Source organism: Pinus tabuliformis, chromosome 4_1 (assembly GCF_031772625.1).
Source record: "Pinus tabuliformis cultivar Carrire ecotype Pingquan chromosome 4_1, CPIR1, whole genome shotgun sequence".
Taxonomy (NCBI): Eukaryota; Viridiplantae; Streptophyta; class Pinopsida; order Pinales; family Pinaceae; genus Pinus; species Pinus tabuliformis.
In genome coordinates, this window is record NC_142303.1 from 210092839 (window position 1) to 210116315 (window position 23477).

At 38.0% G+C, this 23477-nt stretch overlaps 1 pseudogene; it reads left to right on the forward strand.

Annotated features, from left to right (window-relative positions):
- The first annotated feature begins 2818 nt into the window (after positions 1-2818).
- Positions 2819-23477, forward strand: LOC149174951 (asparagine--tRNA ligase, chloroplastic/mitochondrial-like; annotated as a pseudogene).

Consider the following 23477-nt stretch of genomic DNA (forward strand, 5'->3'; position numbering starts at 1 on the left):
ATTACCTTAGGCCATTCCACAGCCTATTACCCTCAAGGCAATGGCCTAGCTGAGTCCTCCAACAAAAGCCTCATCAACATCATCAAAAAGGTCTTGGAGGAGAACAAAAAGAATTGGCATAAGAAGCTGGTAAATGCACTATGGGCAGACAGATTGACCACCAAAAGATCCATTGGCACAAGTCCATATGAACTAGTATATGGTCTAGAAGCTGTTTTCCCTTCATCTTTGGGAATCCCTGTGATCAAGTTGCTGCAAGAAATACAAGCAGAGCCTAATGATATTCAAAGAAGGATCAATCAAACTATCCACTTGCAGCAAACAAGAGAAGAAGTATATAAGAGAAGTCAGGCTTTACAAGAAACGTTAAAAGAGATGTTTGACAAAAGAACAAAAGCTGAAGATTTCTTCATAGGAGATAAAGTGCTGAGATGGGATTCTAGGAGGGAAGATAAAGGGAAACATGGGAAATTTGATTTTCTATGGAAAGGACCTTATGTCATACATGTTGTACAAGGTAATAATACCTATTTCTTGAGGAGTTTAGATGGCACAAATACTGAGGAAGGCCCAGTCAATGGGCAAATGCTCAAGCATTATTTTGATTCCATGTAATCAGCATAACACCACTGTGTATTGTACATAAATATTTGTATTTCCAGTAGTTTTTTATTTTCACAGCAATTAAATAAGGAACAACATGCAGCAGATTTTGAAGAAAAAGTCAAGGAGCTACACCATTTTGGTGTATATTTTGAAATTAACAAAGCAGATCAAGAAGAAGACTTGGGAAGTATACAGATGATGATCAATACTCAGAGAAACCAGTAAAGACAGAGCTGTAATTTTGCACAGATCAGCTCATAAGGACTGCATACAGGATACAAAGGTTCAGATCATTGATATTCAAAAGAAGGAAATTTCAGGCTACAACAATAGTGGAAAAACAAGGCAATCTGACCTGCTGTTCTTGGCCTTTCACAAGGAAAGGCCATCCCCAAGTGGAGCCACTGTTAGGTTCCTATACCAATAGGTTTCATTTTTCATGATTGACCTGGGAAGTGCCAAATATGTTCATCTTTTCATGTTGCAAAGGTTCCATATTTTGTAAAAAGGCATTAGAGGAAAGTTAAAAAATGTAAAGAGGGTATGCCCTAAAAGAAAAATCAAAGGGCAAGAAAAATCAATTGGTCAGAAAAAATGATAAAAATGAACCCCAAAGAAAGACCAAGAAAGTGGCTAGCCAAAATGCCACTGCTAGCTTGATGGATGGCCCAACAGTTCAATCTGGACCAGTCCAAGTTTAAATTGCTTGTTGTAGAATAGAGAAAAAAAATATCTGTCCCAACAGTTTAAGCTTGGAAGATCAGTAGTTAGGTAGAGAAATTAAGGAGCCCAACTGCTTAATCTGGGTCCTTGGAAGGAATAAGGGTAGATTTAGATAGGAGGACAGTCAAAAGAAAAGAGGATAATCAGGGTCTGCAAGTCTAAGTGCGCCCATTCAAAAGGAAGAAAAAATGTTAGGTTTATTAGGCTGGGTAAGTAGTTTGAGGTTGCAGAAGCAAGGTTTGATCACCTCATGTATTGTTAATCAGAGCTCATCTCATCAATGACAGAAAGGTCAAAGCAGTTGTCTAATGGCAGAACTATGGAAGCATGTCTAATTCCCTTTTCAACCCCTTAAAAAGTCTCTTACTAACATCCCCTTAAGGGCCTTGGGATCTGCCCAATAAGTCCTACTTTCACTTCATTTTTATCAAATACTAAATCAAGTTTTGGGTTTTCTTAAGGAAAAGAAGCCACATTTCTTGTGGAAAAATCCTCATTCCAAATTCCATTCACTTCTTATATCTAAGTTTTCCTTCATAAACTTAGCTTCATGCCCCTACACTTTCACTTCACAAGGTCATATTAACTTCTAACTCTATTATCTAGCTCCCTAGATCACTTCTTCACCCCTATTATACAAAAATTATATAAAAAAACCAAAAATATTAAATATTCCCACCCCACGGCACTATAGCCATATAATTTAGTCTTGGGAAATAATAGTCCATTTGGGACTATTATGAACCCTTCCGCATCATAAATCCGGAATTAGTTTAACCTCTGGTTAAATTAACAACCATAATAACCCCTTCCTAAACCACAGTTCATTAACCCCTCTGCGCTCATATACATTTTCGGGTTTCTGTTTAAATGTTTAACTAAACACTAAACTCTACCCCCGGTGCATACCCATAAAACCCATATTACCCAAAGTCTAAACCTTGGCGCATATATTATAACGTTAAATATTCGGGCGGGTCCTGTACGTTAACATCCCGCCAGATCGCAGTTCCGTCCACCGTCGGATCGGGCCCTCCCCATCCGACGACTCTCGTTGATATCGGAGCGCCCCTGACGTACGAGAGTTAGCGTCCGATGGAGGGTGGTTTTGCCGCCGTACGCGGGGACGCGTGGCCCGTTCTGATTGCATCGGGCCCACGCTGACACTTACCACCCCCGTACCAAAGGCGGTCCGATAAAACCACTTACCGCCTTCTGTTTGGGCGCCACGTCCCCGTGATGTCACCTCCGCGTCAACCCACTGCTGCTCCGTGTCACCGCCACCGCATCTGCCTACGTCCCTACCCTGCCACCGTGTCCTATGCCACGTCGTCGCCCCAGTCAACTGCCACGTCACCTTGCCATACCTGGGACCTGCTGATGATGTCATGCTGACGTCATCGCAAAAAAGCGCCAAAATGCCGCAAAAACCCAAATTTGCGTTAAAACTCGCGAAAATGTCGTTTTTGTTTGTTTTTTATGCAACCAAATGGTGCAAGCTCTTGCATGCAACTTACATCCAGTTCGCATTCGACGTTCCTGTCAGCCACCCAGGCCTTCTCGACCTGCAACCCGACCTCTTCGGCCTCCGCCTGCAACTCTTCACCACAACAATCTCTCGAAAGAACAGGTATTTACCCAAAAGAATGCTCGTAACCCTGTTTTTCATAATTTCTCTGCAAAATTTGCCAATACACCTAAAAAATTCACCTGAAAGACGTTGGCACCTGCGAGCTTCTCCTCTCTGCCCCACTGTATAACCTGATTTGCGACCAAAACTCGGCAACTCTGTTATCCCCTACAAAATTTCCATTAAAACTCGAAATTCAGCTCCACTTCTCCTGCAAAACCACTGAAGACTGTCTGCAAAGGTCCTTTTATTTTTCTCCCTTTCAGGTGAACTTAGTGCAGAGCCCTGCACAATCTTCATTTCATTGAATTTTACTCATCAATAACATCTCTGCACAGAACTTAAAACTGTGAGTTCCTTACCCAGAAAACCATTATCAAAACTCTGTTCCTTGCTGAAATACAGGCCTAATCCAACTGTAATCACAGTCAAAACATGGAGGCCCCAGTTGCCCTCAATATTTCACCACTAAATTCACCCCATAGATAGTTAGAATGGATTCCACTGGCAGATAGAGACTATCAAATTGCCGATATGGAAGGAGACAAGCCTCATCTTCAGGCTTTCTATGAGATAAGGAATAAATTTAGAAACAAAGATGACCCATTGGGAATATGGGAATCCAACATGCCCATGTACTACTTGCCCTCAGTAAATGTCTTTCCTGACCTCATCCATCAATGTTGTTCCAATTATGAGCCTTCTCAAAGGGCAGTGATGGGCCCTGCTGGTAAAGTCCTCTTTTACATTACTCCTCAGTCTATCAATGAGATGTTGCAATTCAAACCAACTCAGCCTTTAGTCCCCCTCTCCATGAAGAATCTGTTGGATCAAGCCTCAAAGTTGCCCGCTGCAGAGATTGACCGAATTGCTAAGTTGTTTATGCCACCAGACTGTTACTCCAGATTCACAATCCCCTATCTCCATGTTGCATTTACTGAGGAGGGAAAAATGCTTATAGATATGATCTCCTACATCCTGGGATTCAGAACAAGTGAAATTGTGGACAACACTATCTTTTCCTTGATGTCTATCTTCACTCCAGGACAACCCCTTGCTGTCAAGTATGACTATGGTACCTTCATAGCCGACAAGATTCATGAGTAGTTCATGAACCTAGAAAGGGAAAGGGTATTCAAATACACCTCATATATCTATCATTTGCTGCTATATTATCAGTCTGAGAGTTTCCCAGTCATCCTCAAAAAATTGGATGCTAGGGGGGAGAGGAGGTCAGTCATATTTTGGTCATCAGTATTCCATCATGTTAATTACTCCCCATACACCTATTGTGAGTTCATTGACCTTTTTGTCTATCCAGCTACCTGCTTATTATCAACAGATCCTCCTCCCAGATTCACTGATGAGATGCAAAAGATTCTACAGCTTTCCAAAAGCTACAGCATTGGTGATTGGTATTTTTACCAAAACCACACAATAATCAGGGTTTATGGCTATGAATTAGCCCCCTACCAACTGCCAAAATATGTCCCTATGAGACTCTTTGCCTTAGAATACTTCCGGCAATTTGGTAATGCAGATATGATTCATTTCCATGGCAAAATAAAAAAGGCACAGCTAAAAATCAGACATCAATTGGGTCCCTTTATTTTCAATAAAAGAGAAGAAGCATGGAAGGATGTTGACCAGATGCTGGGAGAGAAACTTAAGCTCAAACTAAGTTTTATTTGGTCACCATATGATCCCAATCACTTTATAAGCCTTAAAAGAATCAAATATAGGCTTGCAGGATATGTACATTGCAATATCCCTCAAATTGAACAATATGCCAATCAACAAGAATGGGTAGAGGGCACATTAGTGGAAGAGCTTACTGAAGAAGAGATAACAGAAAAAGCAATAAAGAACCTGGAAAAATCAGTTGACTTGGAATCTTTTGGACAGGTCTTTTTTACAGCTCCTCGGCACCTTGGAGAAGGCACCTCATCTGCCACGGCCCCCCAGCAACCAGCTCAAGAAAGTGCTCCACTACCAGGGACATCTAAAGGAAAAGAGGTGCAGCATTTAGAAGAACAAGTGCACAATTTGGGACAGCAAGAAACAATGGCAGATCGGCCTACTTCTACTGATGAACAAAGTCAAGGGCAAGACCCTTCTACTCAAGCAAAGGTGATGGAGATCCCAGTATTACAGACACCTCCTAATGAGGAAAGGGAAAAGAAAAGGGATAGATAGGAAGAAACACCTCCAGGGACATCCACCGAGCAGCAAGGGGAAAAGAGACAGAGGTTGAATCCTTTTTCGGAGGAAGAAATGCCAGAGGGGCCCACTAAACAATAAGTTCCCCCAAGCATGGAGACATCGGCCAACTCCTTTCAGCAGGAGCAAGAGAGACAATAGGGGGTAGAGGTAACCTCCACCAGGCAACAGGGTCAACAGGGCTCTGACATTAAAAAAGCATTCACTGATATCAAAGCTAGGAATGAGCCAGTGAGATTACAACTGTACAACCAGTTAATAAGGATGGCTCCCACCAATCAGCAAAGGCTAATGGCAGCCTATGACATCCAGGAAGGGATAATGACCCTCGGTCACTTTAGACCTACAACTCAGCAACCCCAATCAGCTGCTGGCTACGTTAGAACCAATCTGGAAGTGTTCGCCAAAGACATCCATCCAATGGACTAGATTGAATTGCACAAGCAGGCCGGGGAGATGGTATATTCTACTTTAGCAGATAAAACATTGTTAGCCCACAGATTGCAAAACTCTTTGCATAATACTGCTGCCCAACTAGAGTTGGAGAAAGCCTCATCACAGGCCAAGGACAATAGAATCAAGTCCTTGGAGGAGATCATCATATAGCTGGGACATGATCCCACTGATCCCAAGGGTGTGCAAGCTTTGATTAAAAAGAAAGATGAAGACATAGTCGCCCTTAGAAGACATAGTCGCCCTGTCACCCACATTGCACCCTCAAACTACAGAGGTGGCACAACAAAAGGAAGAGCAGGATGTTGTAGCTTTGCTTACGACCTTACATAAAAGGTTGGTAGAGACAGAAAGTGCTTTGGAGGCATCATTACAGGGAAGACAGGGAGAGTTGGCCTCTCAGCCAATTCAAACAGCTCAGATTCTTACAGCTGCTCCTCCTACGACCACCACAATAGTCCCTCCCACTGTTACAACATCGGAGGCAGGTGCCTCAAGCTCAACACCAATTTTAGCAACTACTTCAGCACCTACAGAACAAGGAACCAGTTTGAGAATGGACAATATGATGAAGGAAATAGAAGCTCTGGAATTACAAATGGCGGAATTGAAAGAAACGAAGGAAAAGCTGGCTATAATTGAGGAAAAATATGACAAGTCAAAGCAGGAAGTAGCTGAGAAGACAAGGGAAGTGAAAGCCCTGGAAAAAAGAATAAAGGAGCTGGAGAAAGAGCTTACTTTTGATAAGACTCTAGCAGATATCAAGAAAATTTTGTGGGCCAAGATTGGCCAATCCGTTACAGACCAATGGCAATCCATTGAAACCATTCATGAGCAAATGGATTTGAAAAGCTTGGCTCAATTTGAAAACCAAAAGGCTAGAGCATCTTTAGGAAATATGCCCGAGCAGGCTAATAGAATGATCCAATTCCTAAATACTCGCACCAAAGGGCAGTTGGCAGCAATGGGAATCAGGAACAGGACTGAAACTATCTTGCAAATAAAAAGGGTGTTAACCCTTAGGAATTTTGTGCAGACATTGGAAAGAAAATGCCAAGAGATGCAAGCAGAGGTGGATGAGTTCAAAATAAAGATCACGCCATTACAAAGCAGAGGGATACCTAGCCTAGTAACCAGTGCTGGAAGACTGCTGTCGCATGAGCATTATGCCAACAGGGTGAACAATTATGCTTCCAATCAAATCACAACCTCCTCAAGCACATCAGAAGAAACAGGGCCTCCATCTGGACAGAGTGTCTTTGATAAATTAGAAAATCTATTCTACATTTCACATGAGATAAACCATCTCTTTGAAGCCCAACCAAACTTTTATAGATACACAGAAGCTGATGAAACACTGATAAAGATACAAAGGCATCAGCTACCTACAGAAGATTGGTGGAGAGGAATGATGGAGACATTGCTCAGGTGATTTTGGTTATTAATTCTTTTTTGTAAACTACATTTCGGCATATACAGATGGTACGGTCCACCTATCAAAGGATTAAAGCAGCATAAAGCAGAATTGGAATGGTAATTATAGCTCATTAAATGTAAAGAAACCTAGCACACGCAGAATGAATACGCATCAAGCAGCCGACTCACCCAGCCCAAGAAAGTCAAAATTTTCTGACAAAATAGACAGCTAGCAAGCCAATATTAATTGCAGCGTTTAATTCTTCATTCACTCCCTTGGTAGAGTTGGTGATGTAATTTATTGCATGAAGACTCATCATCTAGATATTTTGTATCTTATTTTTGTATATATACCTCCCCATAGAACGTATTTGGGGTTGGTTGGTGATTCTCTCTAAGAGCTACGCTGTAAATTTTCAGACTTTTAATACAAATTGCTGGTGAAGTTCATGGTCTGTGCACTGTCTGGATGTGGAAGTAATGAACTGCGTTCTGCTACAGAATTCCTGTGTCGTTTAATGGAACAATAAGTTATTCTAAACCGTGTTTTGTCTTTCTGTGTTTGCAAATTTCACATATGTTTCATGATCTTAGTAACAGAGAAGAAGAATAGCTCAGGACTTGTTTGAATACACCCTCTGCTCAATCTCTGTTTCTAATTGTGTTTTCTTCAGAATTAGTCATAAATATGAATTCTTAATTGCTCATGTTTGAACTGATTCTCTCATTATGGATGCTGTTTAGGAATTCTTAACTGCTCCTAGATAATATTCTCACACTTTCCCTCTATCAGAGTAGTGAAAGATCCTTGATTGCCTTTCATTCCCTGATTTCATGCGATCGATTCCTAGATTTGAACAATTGTTCCATAGGTGCCTGTCTGGCTCTGTAGCATTACCTTTTCCACAAGAAACACTTACAACAGTATACCATCATTGACTCCATTGCCCAATAGTCTAGACTGTAATGAAACTGCACCCCACTTCTGCCTGAACTCATCATCCAACCAAATTTAAAACAAAACCCTGTACATCATAACTAGCCTAAAATTACTCCACAACAAAGCTAAAATATAAAGAGAGAGCCCTCTTTGGTTGCAAGTAGGCTAGGACTTGCAGCTAAAAAATTGGTTAGTGGTTACCTTGGCCGTATTCCCTTAGGAGCCATGGAACAACCTGAGTGATAACACCAAGTTGGCGCCACGGTATTGTGGGACTTTTGAGATCCTTGAGAGGATTGGACCAATGACATATCGACTTTCACTGTCTCCAACAATGAAAGTCCATGATTTTTTCCATATTTTATTGCTTAAGAAGTATATAAAAGATATTGATCATGTTATTTATTGGTTTGTATTGCAAGTGGAGCAAGAAGGAGAGTTACCGCGAGAGCCTCTGTGCGTATTGCAGTGGAAACATCTCATACTCAGTTACAAAGCCATAGAGCAAGTTAAAGTGCAGTGGAAGCAATTTTGGCCTAAAGAAGCTACATGGGAGATATCGGATCAGATGCGGCACTATATTCTTCATTGTTTTCTAGCTGAGACAAATTAGCTTTGGTTTGATGTTGGTATATGTTTTGTTGATGTTTTGGTATATGTATATATAAGTATATGGATGTAAATACTGCCATGAGCTAAGTTATAAAGCTCCAATATGCGGTATGGGTGTCATATTATTATAGTTGTTATATTGTCATGTTGTCATGATGTTTTTCTTTTGAGCATGTATTTCATTGTAAATATTGCAACGAGCTAAGTTATAAAGCTCTATGGGCAGTATGTTTGCTTTTACATGGTTTTGCTGAGGTTATGGTGTGGTTTAACACTGAGGACGATGTTTCCAAGTGGGAGGGTTCTGTAACATCCCTTGTGAAAATTTCATGTAATAAAAGTTAATAAAGGAAAAATAAGACCATGGTTAAGGGACACTTATTCGAAGCTAAATGTTGGGCAAAGATATCCTAGTGGGCATTACTAGATATGTGTTTTGGCTAAGGAAAATTGGCAAAGGCATTAAAAGGAAAAAATGCATTTTTAGCACATTTATTTATGAAAATAAAGGAAATTAGGAGAAAAGTAAGGTGAGAGGTCACATGTTGCATGTGAGGAGGAAATTGAGGAAAATAATGGAAAATGAAGAAAATAGATGCCTCATTAATAAAAAGGATTTTGAGGATCAGTGGACAAGCTTTTTCTAACCTTTTGTTAGTTCAAGTTTAGAGCTTTTTCATTATTCTCTCTTTGTCTCTCTCACTCTTGGTCACTTAGAGTTTTCTTGGAGCACTATAGCTTTGGATCAAGGAAGGAAAAGTAAGCAAAGGGAAAGGAAGGAAAAACAAGCAAAGGGAAAGGAAGGAAAGCATGATTAAGCAACTTCGGCAGAAATACTTGCAGGTAACCTTCTACATGTGTGATTTCCTAACTGGTTTGGACATGCATGGATTTACATGTTGGTGTATGGTTCTCTTGCTCTCGGTGGCATGGTTATGTCAGGTTATGATAGTGGTTTTAGCCAAGCCTTGCCTTTTTCTGGATGCCATGGTGTTGGGATTTTTATTTCAGTTTTGAGCTTTGGTTTTCTGATGGATATCAGAATCCAAGGTGAAGGTGGTCTCAAGGTTCATTTCCAAAGGCCCGAGAATCCCTTGACTAGTTTTGGCGGGATACACAGTAAATCCCGAGGGAGAAGTCTTGGTTTAGGGCCTAGTGATTCGGGTTTAGATTGTGGTAAAGTCTGAGAGACTGGTCTCAGTTTAGGGCCTAGTGATCCGTGATTGGATTGCAGTAAAGCTTGAGAGACAATGAGACAGAGAATTCCTCAAGGATAGTGATGGATTCCTAATGGCATTCCAAGTTCGGTTCAGTTGTAATTGGAGCATCGGTTTTGGTGTGATCAGGGCTTAGTGAGGGTGGAGATAGTTGAACCTTTGGATTCCCTTGGTTTTCTTGGATTGACTATTCTATGAGATCCCACATTCATGCTTGGAATATGGTGTTTAGTCAATTTAACGTCTTAAATTACTCTACATAAATTATCAATCCGGGTATCGTAAACTGATGAAGTGTGGTGCACCATATGTGCTTAGTTAACCTTTTTCTTACTTCGTTGTTTTATAGATTTTATTTTGTTTTGGGGTTTTGTTCTTGTTGATCTCCTAAAGTATCTAATGCAAATGGAAATCTTATTCTAAGGTCTTAAGAATACTTTTAAAGGTCAAGTATGGATGTAGATTTCAAGACAAGGTCTATGTACCTAATGGTAACTTCCAAAACTTAGCACTTCAAAAGATCTTAAAACATGTTATTGATGGAATTAGTACTTAAACAAAAGTGTAAGTATGCATCTACTTTAATCAAGAAAAATATGAAATACTGATTATGAAATCACTATCCCTGTTGTTGTCTAAATACAAGAGAAATGAATTAAGCTACTGCACTCAAAGAAATCCAAAAATTGCAAGTAAAATAAAGCTAAAATCAAATTACATCAACTCATATTCTGACCCCTCGCCACTAGTCTCGCTATGGCTTTTGGAGGTAATCATAAACAACATGAGCAATCTGATATCTATTTGCAGAAAAGTAAATTTAAAATCAAATTACATCAACTCATATTCTGACCCCTCGCCATTAGTCTCGTTATGGGTTTCAGAGGTAATCATAAACAACTTGAGCAATCTGATATCTATTTGCAGAAAAGTAAACTTAAAATCAAATTACATCAACTCATATTCTAACCCCTCGCCATTAGTCTCACTATGGCTTTCGGAGGTAATCATGAACAACTTGAGCAATCTGATATCTATTTGCAAAAAAGTAAAACTAAAATCAAATCACAACATTCATATTTCGATCCCTCGCCAGGTAGTCTCGCTATGGCTTTCGGAGGTAACCGTCAATGACATGAGTGAGTTGATTTCTAAACTAACTTAAAAAAGCAAATGAAATCAAAGCATAACTGAAATTGAAAAGCTAAAAAAACAAGGTCAGCAGAAAGGCAAATCTCATGTCACTATTTGATGCAAAAACATGTAAAGAAAAACTAATCTACAATCAACCGGTTGAACACACTTACATGAATTAAAATTGCATGAATGGAAAATCTAATTTATCAAACTTGAAAGCAATCAAATAACATAATGAAATCAAAGCAAAATTACAAAATGAAATCTACTCTACCTTACATTCTAATATGCTCCATGACATCTACTTCACATCTCCTTCCATGTTGAGAACATCAAAGCTTTATTCAAATTCTTCAAACTTACAAAGTACAACAAAGCTCTCCGAAGCTTTCAAAAGCCATCAAGGAAGAACTACAAACTCCAAGCTAAATAACTAAAAGCCAACCCAAGCTAACAAATGAAGGAGAGAGATCTCCAATTTATACAAAAAGATGAGAAGCCATCTCATTAATGAGAGTCCATGAATCTCTCCCTCTACCTCTAGAGTCCTAATCAAAATAAGAACTGATAAGACACATGTCTTCTTAGAGTTACAATACAATTAGGAGATGTGACACATATCCTCATGATCCTATGATTCTTTCCACTCAAATTCGAATCTGGCCTTAGAGTGCCACATAAGGGTCTTCTAGAAGCCTCCTTTCATCCTACACATGTCAACAATCTCAACCCATTTGTTAGGTATAAGCATATGCACATTATTTTCTAATTTTTAACCAAAAATTCACTTAAAAGACTTAGAATTAATAAAGATTGGAAAAACATAAATGTGGTCCAATGATAATGAAAGTGGGATGAATGTGGTGACATAGTAGTGAAATGGAGGTGATATAATGGACCTAATAGTAAAAGTGTAATGGAAATGAATGACATTTTCAAGACCCAACATACCCCCCAACTGAAGTTATTGCATGTCCTCATGCAATATATATTACATTAACTCTTTTGATCCTTGAGCTTTGGCTTAACTTTGCATGATATCATTTGATAACTTCATATTTTTGCAAAGTGTTTTACTTGAATTGCAACATGGTTGGTTCTTGTGTTACAACCAATTTTTTTGTTGTTGCATTCTATTTTGATCTTTGAACTTTGCATAATGATATTTTGATTATTGTTGCAAAGTATATATTTATTGGATTGCATGATGGTTGGTTCTTGTGTGACAACCATGATTTTGTTTGTATCCAATTTATTCTTTAAGCACTTTTTTTGAAAAGCCATTGTATGCTCATAATAACAATGTAATAGTTAATATCTGTTGGAAGTATGTGGACTCCTAAATATGATATGGACATGGAAAAATATGAAAATGAATGTACTCCCCCCCAACTGATGGTATTGGCAATTTTATGAAATGAGGAAGAGAAATGTTTTTCCCAACAATTATCATTCTAGCTTTTTATGGAATTATATGGTCAAAAGTTAGAAAATGACGTACCTTAACTTACCCTTTGGAATGGATGAGTTGTATGTGTGGTGGCTGCAAAATTCTGATCATATTCTTCTTCAAGTGGCTGAACAAGAGGAGTCATGGATAAAGAGATAAGATGACTTTTTATTGCTTCTACTAAAACTTGCTGAATCTGCTCCAAAATTCTGAAAATAATAGTCTTCATGTCTTCAAAACTCATTGGCACAATTCCTACTATGTGAAAAAAATGATCTGATGTTGAACATAGCAGGAAATTGTTGGCTTAGTGGCCATTAATGGATGCCACTAGTCAACACGAGAACTCCTACCATTGATGACAATGAGAGTCAAGATGCCCAAACACATCTTGCTAGGTACGAATGAATTTGCCGACGTCGAGTCACCTAGAAGATCTAACGAAAAAGAGACATTAATGTATTCCCATTATTTGTTAGCATGAGGACTAGACATTAAGGCATGCAAGCCTCAAGGTGTTTTTACAAAGAACTTAGACTCAAAGGACTATGGATTCAATAATTTGCAATGAAGCAGGGCTTATTTGCAGAATGAAAATGACAGGAAATGGAAGATGAAAATGGAAGATGGCAATGGAGAACAGAAATGGAAATGGGCAATAAGCATGTGAATGAGCCTCTTGCTTTTATTTGTGGGTTATGAATGGACAAAAAGAGATGGAAAATGTATGTGAATGTAAATGGAAAGTATGGAGGAAAATGAGATGAATGGTTTATTATGAGGTATGGATGTGATGGAGACACTAGTATCTGAAAGTTTTTCAAGTGTTTGGATCTAATTTTGCATCAACATATTTCCTCTTTGTTGTTGATCATCCTCTTATGAAACAAATTGGTCTCTTAGAGAGACACCATTCTCTTATAGTCATTTGTCCTTCCTCCTGGAACCTGCAAAAGAACTAATACTTCTTCTGCAATGGAATGTAAGATTATCAAAGGAGAGAGATGGCCAATCTCTCTAGTTATGATATTTACACACAAAACTAAGAATTTGTATTAATGAAACAAGTTCTCAAAGGAAAAATCAAAAGAATTTATACCTGATTTGGAATTAGTGCCTCAAGTTGATGTTGCTTCTTCTCAGCAATTTATTTCATTATTTGCCACTTCAAACTCTAATGATGGATTTCTCATTGTGTAGATCTTGTTGAGATCTTTCCAATGGTACTTAAATCATCAAAATATGATTTCGTATGAAAAAGTTAGGCTGATTTGAACAATGAGGTTTTTTCAGTCTGCGGAGTTGGACTTCAGCTGCAGAGTGTGCACGGTTTCTATAGCTAAAAATCTTGAATACAAAGTTAGCCATTCGTCTTTCATCATCAGTCCAAAATTAATCGATACATTCAGAAAAGTGAGAAAATAACTTATTCATTTCATTGATTCAAAATTATTATTTTTTTTTCTTGACATGTAGCGACTTAGTGTGGCGACTCAGTGATAACACACAATTTGACTTCCCTTTGACTGGGGTCTTTTTCATCGAATTGGATCAAATGAATAGGACATCATCCATGTACTGACATTCCCCCAACTACCCATGTGGCTTGTTTTGCTTGATGACACCTGCAACCTAGAGTTTAACAAAAATAGTTGCGGAAAGTTGAATCAGCTGCGGAAAGTGGCTGAAACAGTCAACCATCAGTTTTACGCATATTTTGGATACTTGTGTCGTGCATAGCTTTTTATCTCTTCCGCACGTTCTTGTGGAGTTTCTGCAACCTTAAAAGTGAGTGATTCATCTTTAAAATAGAGGTTTTCAGTTGAAACAAAACCAAAATGATATTGATCCCTTCTCTAACTGAAAATGCCAATGTTACTACACAATAAGCCCTGGGCTTCCCATACAAACAACAGATAAAGTTCAATAAATAATCAAGGATACTAAGGTCATGCTTGATAATAACATTTCACCTTCTCCTTATAAATGCCAGATTTGATATTAATGGCAACAAGGTGCATATTATTTGCTGGAACTGTATTGACAGCAGCCTGGACTGTAGTGAAATCTCCTTGACCTTCGTTCTTAGATACTGTGATCACACAGGGATTGCCAGAGTTCGCAAGAATCCCCTTCAGTTTCTGAGATGAACTGATCTTCAATTCCGTGTAATTCCTTGCCTTCCGGTTCTGTTCTTCAACAACAAAAAAACATTCCTTTCCTCCTGCCTTTAAAATACGTCTGCGTGAATGATGTATGAAGAAAAAAAATTTCATTATGTGTTAGCGGGGAATTGACACGGCTGGATTAATGGGAGTGAACAGGGTTTATGGAGAAAACCAGTGACTGTAAGCAGAAAACAGAGGACAGGCAGCGGAAGTGAATTCTCGGAATGGAGCGGAGACTTATGTAAACGAGGTGGTAATGTAGTCGTGGCTTCAATAAAATAGTGGGGGAGTGATGGCAGAATTTTTAAAATGGACGGCTGTGGAGTAGACATAAACACATTCATGAAATGGCTACTTAATTTATGCGGTGGAGGAGAGCCGTAATCAAATCGGCCACGTCCCATAATTACAGGTGGAGTGGAGAAAAATGACAGATCAACTTGGAAGAGGCGTACTCAACTGTTCACGTAATGGAATTAAACAGAGCCGTATTTAATTCAGATTGTTGTTAAACATGTGTTAGATGAATTATTAAAACAAGAGACATGTAATTATGATTGATTTCCAGCACATAGTTGACTCCAAATTGAAATTCCCTTGCCGAATTAAAGCACAGCCTGTTCATTTAATTGAAATTCCGTTTTTTACATGCAGCAGGCAAAAATGGGTTCCAAAGAATCGAGGATTTCTCCCAGACTGCCACAAATTTCTTAAAACGGTTTCTGGGTTATCTAATTGACCTGCTGGCGAAAAAAACCCATGTTTTTTTTTCAGATTCGTCTCTGTTTAGCCAAACCGTGCGTGTGAAGTTTCACGTTTTTTTGCTGTTTGCGTTTTTCTGAGTTAATATGTTTACTGTTCTGCATTCGGCCTGTAAAATTTTCGAATTAGTACCAATACAGTGAAGATGACCCTAGCAATGAAGATGACTCTAAGAGTGTGTGAAGTCAGCTCTACAAAGGCAACATCAGCGTAGTCAACCTTTCTTGGCACATAAGGCCTGTTAATCTCATTGAGATAATTCTGCTCTTAAAACACATTCTCTTATTCTCCGCTGGTGTGAATATTCAAACCCTGGATCTATCCCACAATAATTACAACCCATTTCTCACAGTAAGGCTTGCCTCTATTACACAGAAGCATACGGATCTGATGCTTACAAAGCATAAGCATCAAGCAATGGTGCATACTGTGTCAGGTCGATATAATGGGACTTGGGGAATCTGATCAACAAATGGCACACGAACAAGTTTCCTAGGTCTATTTTCTTTTGGATCATGGGAGTTCTGAGCAGATATCGATCAAAACAGCTGGAACAATTTTATTTATTTATTATTATTATTTTTTTTAATTCTTTATTTTGTTAATAAAATTACATATGTTATATTTCCAAAAATAAAAAATATACATATATATTTTACTAAAAAAAATAATAAAATTTGTTATATTGTTTTGTTAATAAAACTATATGTTATACTTTCAGAAATTAAAAATATACATATATATTTCATTAAACAAAACAATGAATTTTTTTTTTAAATGATTTGTTATTAAAATTATATATATATTTTCAAAGATTTTAAAAATATACATATATATTTTATTAAACAAAACAATTTATTGAAATTAAAGTTTTTCTTTGAATCAAATGAAATGATGAAGTTCATTTTGTCCCATTTTTTTTTTTTTTTTACATAACAATTCTTTTTCTGATCCTCTAGATCACACAAAGTGCAGGAGGAGAGTATACTCAGGATTTTTTTTTTTTTTTTTACATAACAATCATTTTTCTGATCCTCCAGATCACACAAAGTGCAGGAGGAGAGCATACTCAAGAATTATTAATTTTTTAGATGTAAGAAATAAGGTCTCCTAATTACACTTCCCCGGCAATGGTGCCAAAATGTTTAGTCAATTTAACGTCTTAAATTGCTCTACATAAATTATCAATCCAGGTATCGTAAACTGATGAAGTGTGGTGCACCATATGTGCTTAGTTAACCTTTTTCTTACTTCGTTTTTTTATAGATTTTATTTTGTTTTGGGGTTTTGTTCTTGTTGATCTCCTAAAGTATCTAATGCAAATGGAAATCCTATTCTAAGGTCTTAAGAATACTTTTAAAGGTCAAGTATGGATGTAGATTTCAAGACAAGGTCTATGTCCTTAATGGTAACTTCCAAAACTTAGCACTTCAAAAGATCTTAAAACATGTTATTGATGGAATTAGTACTTAAACAAAAGTGTAAGTATGCAGCTACTTTAATCAAGCAAAAGATGAAATACTGATCATGAAATCACTATCCCTGCTGCTGTCTAAATAAAAGAGAAATGAATTAAGCTACTGCACTCAAAGAAATCCAAAAATTGCAAGTAAAGTAAAGCTAAAATCAAATTACATCAACTCATATTCTAACCCCTCGCCATTAGTCTCGCTATGGCTTTCGGAGGTAATCATAAACAACTTGAGCAATCTGATATCTATTTGCAGAAAATTAAACTTAAAATCAAATTACATCAACTCATATTCTGACCCCTCGCCATTAGTCTCGCTATGGCTTTCGGAGGTAATCATAAACAACTTGAGCAATCTGATATCTATTTGCAGAAAAGTAAACTTAAAATCAAATTATATCAACTCATATTCTGACCCCTTGCCATTAGTCTCGCTATGGCTTTCGGAGGTAATCATAAACAACTTGAGCAATCTGATATCTATTTGCAGAAAAGTAAAACTAAAATCAAATCACAACATTCATATTTCGATCCCTCGCCAGTTAGTCTCGCTATGGCTTTTGGAGGTAACCGTCAATGACATGAGTGAGTTTATTTCTAAACTAACTTAACAAAGCAAATGAAATCAAAGAATAACTGAAATTGAAAATCTAAAAAAACAAGGTCAGCAGAGAGGCAAATCTCATGTCACTATTTGATGCAAAAACATGTAAAGAAAAACTAATCTACAATCAACCGGTTGAACACACTTACACAAATTAAAATTGCATGAATGGAAAATCTAATTTATCAAACTTGAAAGAAATCAAATAACATAATGAAATCAAAGCAAAATTACAAAATGAAATCTACTTTACCTTACATTCTAATATGATCCATGACATCTACTTCACATCTCCTTCCATGTTGAGAACATCAAAGCTTTATTCAAATTCTTCAAAATTACAAAGTACAACAAAGCTCTCCAAAGCTTTCAAAAGCCATCAAGGAAGAACTACAAACTCCAAGCTAAAGAAATAAAAGCCAAGCAAAGCTAACAAATGAAGGAGAGAGATCTCCTATTTATACAAAAAGATGAGAAACCATCTCATTAATGAGAGTCCATGAATCTCTCCCTCTACCTCTAGAGTCCTAATCAAAATAGGAACTAGTAAGACACATGTCTTCTTATAGTTACAATACAATTAGGAGATATGACACATATCCTCATGATCCCATGATTCTTTCCATTCAAATTCGAATTTGGCCTTAGAGTGCCACATAAGGGTCTTCTGGAAGCCTCCTTTCATCCTACAAATGTCAACAATCTCAACCCATTTGTTAGGTATAAGCATATGCACATTATTTTCTAATTTTTAACCAAAAATTCACTTAAAAGGCTTAGAATTAATAAAGATTGGAAAAACATAAATGTGGTCCAATGATAATGAAAGTGGGATGAATGTGGTGACATAGTAGTGAAATGGAGGTGATATAATGGACATAATAGTGAAAGTGTAATGGAAATGGATGAGATTTTCAAGACCCAACATATGGAACATGGGTGACTCGGTGAAAGAGAGATTTGGTTCATCCATGTCTATGGACGGGTGGTGCGTGGAAGTCATAGACTTGGTCGGATTTGCCTATGATTAATAAAAACTAATTTCTCTTACTTTTGTACTTGTTTATATGGTGATTTAATGGTTGTCATATCTTTGATATTTATATGGTTTAATGTTGGTTATAAGCATGGTTATGTGATGGTTATTTCTGTATTTACTTGAAGTTGTTAAATGGATGGATGCAAGACCTAATTGATGATAATACAGTCCAATGGAGAAGGATGTGATTCTTCAAGTTATGTTTCATAAGTTCTTTCAATCATTTATTCCCTGTCTTGTATACTAGACCTGTAGGTTGCATTGATGCAAAGTGTTTGACAGAATGTCAGTCTCGGTTGGGGATGCTCAGGCCTAGTCCTGAGGTTGATTTTTGATTTATCAACATTGTTATCATGTCTTTTATGGATTCTGAAGGTTGTTGTAAGTTCTAGGAAGAGGCCGGGATTCTTGGCTAGAAAAGTGGCTCAAATCTTGGGGTCGCTGGCATAGGTCTTCTGAGAAAAGTCCACAATTGCTGGCACAAAGGCCGATGAGAGAAACTTTGAGTTGTTGGTCACTATCTTGCCTATAGCATGAGAGCGACTTTGGGTTAGGAGGCTTAAAACATCAGTGGGGCCCAGGGACAAGATGTCTGAGTGGCTGACATGTCTTATCGGGGTGTAATTGCTGATGTGGATGGGTTTGTTTGATGAGTTCCATCAATTCCATTTCCTTAAGGTCACCAAGGAGATTGAATCCTTTATATTAACCTCTCTCATCATATGTTTGGCTGGTTGGTTGGCTGTTTGGGTGAACCTGGGAGGAGGGGGCATTACAATTTCAGTGCTAGGACTGCAAGTGAGCAACATAGCATTCTTTGTTGTAAAGAAGACTACGAGCATATTTGGCTTACAAAAGAGAGTAATTATCAGTTGGAAAGAATTTCAGAGGAGAAGGGCTGCAATCCCTTTGGTGAAAAATTTCTTACTCTATGTGGGGCCTTTGATTTAGTCATTTGTAATGGCTTGACTAGATCGACAAAGTCTGGTAATTTCACTTGCAATACTTACAATGGAGAAAGTGTAGCAGATTATGTAATTTTATTGCATGGTTTGTGTGAGAAAACAGAGGAAGTTTTGATTGGAGATCAGCTTTGGGACTTAAAATAAGATCACAAGCCAGTTTATTTAAGTTTCGCTTGGACTAGAAAGAAGCATTTAGAGTCAAAAAATTAGTGTGTTCAACAAAATATCCCAAAGAGCAGAATTCTTTTGACTCTATAAAATTGTAATACCTTCAAAATGATGCTAGAGAGGCCCTTCGAGAAGGAGAAAATATCAATTCATGGTCTTCATAGTCACAAATTAACACAGTTAATTCAATTCACACTTGCAGAGTGAGAAAAACAAAAATTAAGAACTCTGAAACAAATTGTTTTTCGGTAAAGGCGAAAAGGAAAAGAGAATGTGGAAAGAGTCAAACAAGGATAACATAATGCTCAAAGCTTGAAAGAAGATATTAAGAAAGAAAAAGGTTGATTTCATGATTTCAAGGAGTGAAGAACTAATCTTCCTTGGGAAAAATAATCCCAAATTATTTTTGAAGGAGATCCAACTGAAAAAGATGCACACTGAAAATAATATTACAACTTCTAAATGGTTTGACTATGCAAGACAACTCTATGAGCAAGATGCCAAGGTTGACCCTCCACCCTTGGTCAACACTAACATTGAACTCTTCATGGTGCAAGAGGTAGAGATGGGTATCAAGAATTTGGGTGTTGGAAAAGAAAAAGACTTAGTTGAACTCGGAGCAGAGTATCTAAAGTGGGGCTCATTGATTCTTGCACCTCACATTACAACAAAATTCAACAACATAATACAATAGGGGTTCCCCACAGATTGGACAACTAGCATGACAATACCTTTTTTCAAGAGTGGTGATGTCAATAATCCCTCCAATTATAGGACCATACTGATAAACTCTTTGTTTGAAAAGCTATTTGGAAGCATGCTAGAAAATAAAATCAGCAAGTGGGAAGAAGAAAGAAATAAACATGCTAAAGGGCAAGCAAGTTTTAGATTAAACATTCCATAGTTGATGATTATATAACTTTAAGGCACATCATTGAAAAGGTTTGGGAGAAAAAGGAATAAGTATTTTGTTGTTTTGTTGATTTCAGAAAAGTGTTTGACACGGTTCCTAGGGATAAGCTTTGACACATAATGGCGGAACTTGGGGTTCCTAAACATTTTAGAGTAGTTGTACATAGGTTGTGTTAGACTCTGTCTTATCAGAGATTGATTCTTCTTCAAAACCCTGTTTTGAAGAAGAAATCATTAATGTGTTGTTTTAGATTATGTTATTTATTCTTCAACTCTTCAACTGGCAGCGACTTCAATTTGCAAGTGTCGTGCTGGCTATGATGATTCCGGGCCTAGCGCTTCTTCCTCCAAAGGCTTGTGTTGTGACAGAATGCGGTCTTATAATCCACACATTGCTAGTCTGCTATATTGAGAATCGATTATTTACCTATACTAGCATCTATTACTTTGGTTTTAATGATGCTGTTGCTACTCTGGATGCTATTGTGGAACCATATCCTGCTGCTGCCTCATGTTTCATCTCACGAAAGGTTTTCCAATGAAGATAATCGAGAATTTCTTTCTGCCTTGGAAAATATATATAATTTTCTGCTGCCTTTATTAAAGAATGGTTTTACTTTGACAATGGATAATGCCTTCAAGCTGTCGGTTTTTGTTTTGGTATTCTGCACCAAGTTCTAAAAGGACATGTTGGCACTTACTGGATAGGAGGTGCTCTATCGAAGAGAATTACTGAACCTGGTTTCCATTTGAAGATGGGTCTGTCCGTGGTGCTTGGGAGAAGATTGGAACTATTGTGTATTGTACAGATGTCACATAAAACTTGACGGAGCTGAATGTTTTAAATTTGAAGGCCAGTATTTTATTCCTGTAAACATCATGAGTGCTGAACCTTTCAAGCGGTTGGTAAGGCTTGTTGCAAGGGCCTTCTATGATGATATCCCTACAAGAGCAGAAAATCAACCGAAATCTGGCAGGAGCGATAACAGAGGAATGGCAGTTGTGGTCCTTGATGCTTTAACAAGGCGACAATAGGTTAAAGAAGATGATTTGGCTAAGGATTTAAAGCTACACTCAACACAACTTAGACGTACCTTGCGATTTTTTGAAGAGGAGAGGCTAATTACTAGAGATCATCGTCGTGAGACTGCAAAGGGAGCTAAAGTTTTCAATGCTACAATAACAGCTACTGCAAAATCTTCTTTTGCTTCTTGTTTTATTGTGTCTCAAAGATTCTTGCCACGACTTCTAGATGCTATGGGAGCTCCTTTGGATCAAGGGCCTGGTCCATTACTTGCTTCAAATAACATAAGTGTGGCTAACTGCTTCGTGACAGTTAGTGCTCTTTATATTTGTGATCAGATTGTTCAAGCAAACAATATTGTCTGAGGGATTAGTTTTACAACCAGTAGTTAGATTGGATCTGAGCTCTGGAAGTTCTTCATTATCTCTGCTTCAGTGTTTAGCAAATCCATTAACAATTGCTTTTGCATCTGCCATTCCAACGCACAATGGAATTGATTGCTAGAAATCACAATTGACAACACAAAATGAGATCATTCATTTGGGAGTGGCTGGGTTGCAGGCTTTGGCTTCGTTTCCAGGATCCTTTTCACCCCTCACTGAAGAGAAATTCAAGGAAATCTTATTGTTTCTAATGTCTGTTCTATCAGAAAGGCATGAGCACAAGTTCTTATGGGAATAAGCTCTTGACGCACTTCCAGTAAGGAATCAAAACTGGTCTAATGGCACATCAATTGCTTCTGTTTCACATCAGATAACTTCAGCTCACTAAAATGCAGAACAACACCGATTGAATACATTAGAAGGGGCAAACCAGATGCAGGTTTTGCTTTATTCGAGTCAGAGTCGTTGAAGTGGCCAGGTTTTGTAAAGTTTGATGATGTAAATGATGGGTCCTGTCTTTCAAATTTGCAGTGTGTGATGGGTTCTGATATTGAGGGATATGATAAGCTTGAGTCTGGCTTGATCACAACAGGGGCATCTATCTTTATTGATGGTGTTTTAGTAGCCAGTACAGGCTCGAAGCAGAAGGTGGAATTGAGGACAACAAAACTTGTTTTGATTGGGAGCTGTGATGCTGCCACATTTCCTGTTCAAAAGAAAAAGCAAGTAGAGAGTATCTGAGAAATGTAGCACATATGCGGCCTCGAACAAATACATTTGGTGCGGTTTCCCGAGTAAGAAATGCCCTCGGATATGCCACACACAAATTTTTCCAGGAGATGGGTTTTGTCTGGGTTGCTAGTCCAATAATCACTGCTTCAGATTGTGAAGGTGCCGGAGAGCAATTTTGTGTCACATCTTTGCTTCCTAGCTCTAAGGAGGATGTGGGCTCTCCAATTAGCATGATCCCTAGCACAAAGGATGGTTATGTTGATTGGGCACAAGATTTTTTTTGGAAAATCAGCATTCTTGACAGTTTCTGGACAGCTCAATGGAGAGACCTATGCATGTGCTCTTTCAGATATATACACGTTTGGTCCCACATTTCGAGCAGAGCAGTCGAACACTTCACGTCATTTAGCTGAGTTCTGGATGATTGAACCAGAGCTTGCTTTTGCCAATCTGAATGATGACATGGCTTGTGCAACTGTCTATCTCCAGTGAGGTTTATTCCGGATAATTGCAAAGAAGATATGGAATTCTTTAATACCTGGATTGAGAAGGGGATAATTACACATTTAAGTAATGTTGCAGAAAAGAAATTTGTGCAATTGACATATACAGATGCAGTTGAACTGCTTTTGAAAGCAAAGAAAAATTTTGAATTCCCGGTGACATGGGGATGTGACTTGCAGAGTGAGCATGAGCGTTATATAACAGAGGAAGCCTTTTCTGGTTCACCTGTTATTATAAAAGATTATCCCAAAGATATAAAAGCTTTCTATATGTGAGAAAATGCGGATGGGAAGACTGTAGCAGCTATGGATGTTTTAGTTCCAAGGTTCCTCCTGCTGTAA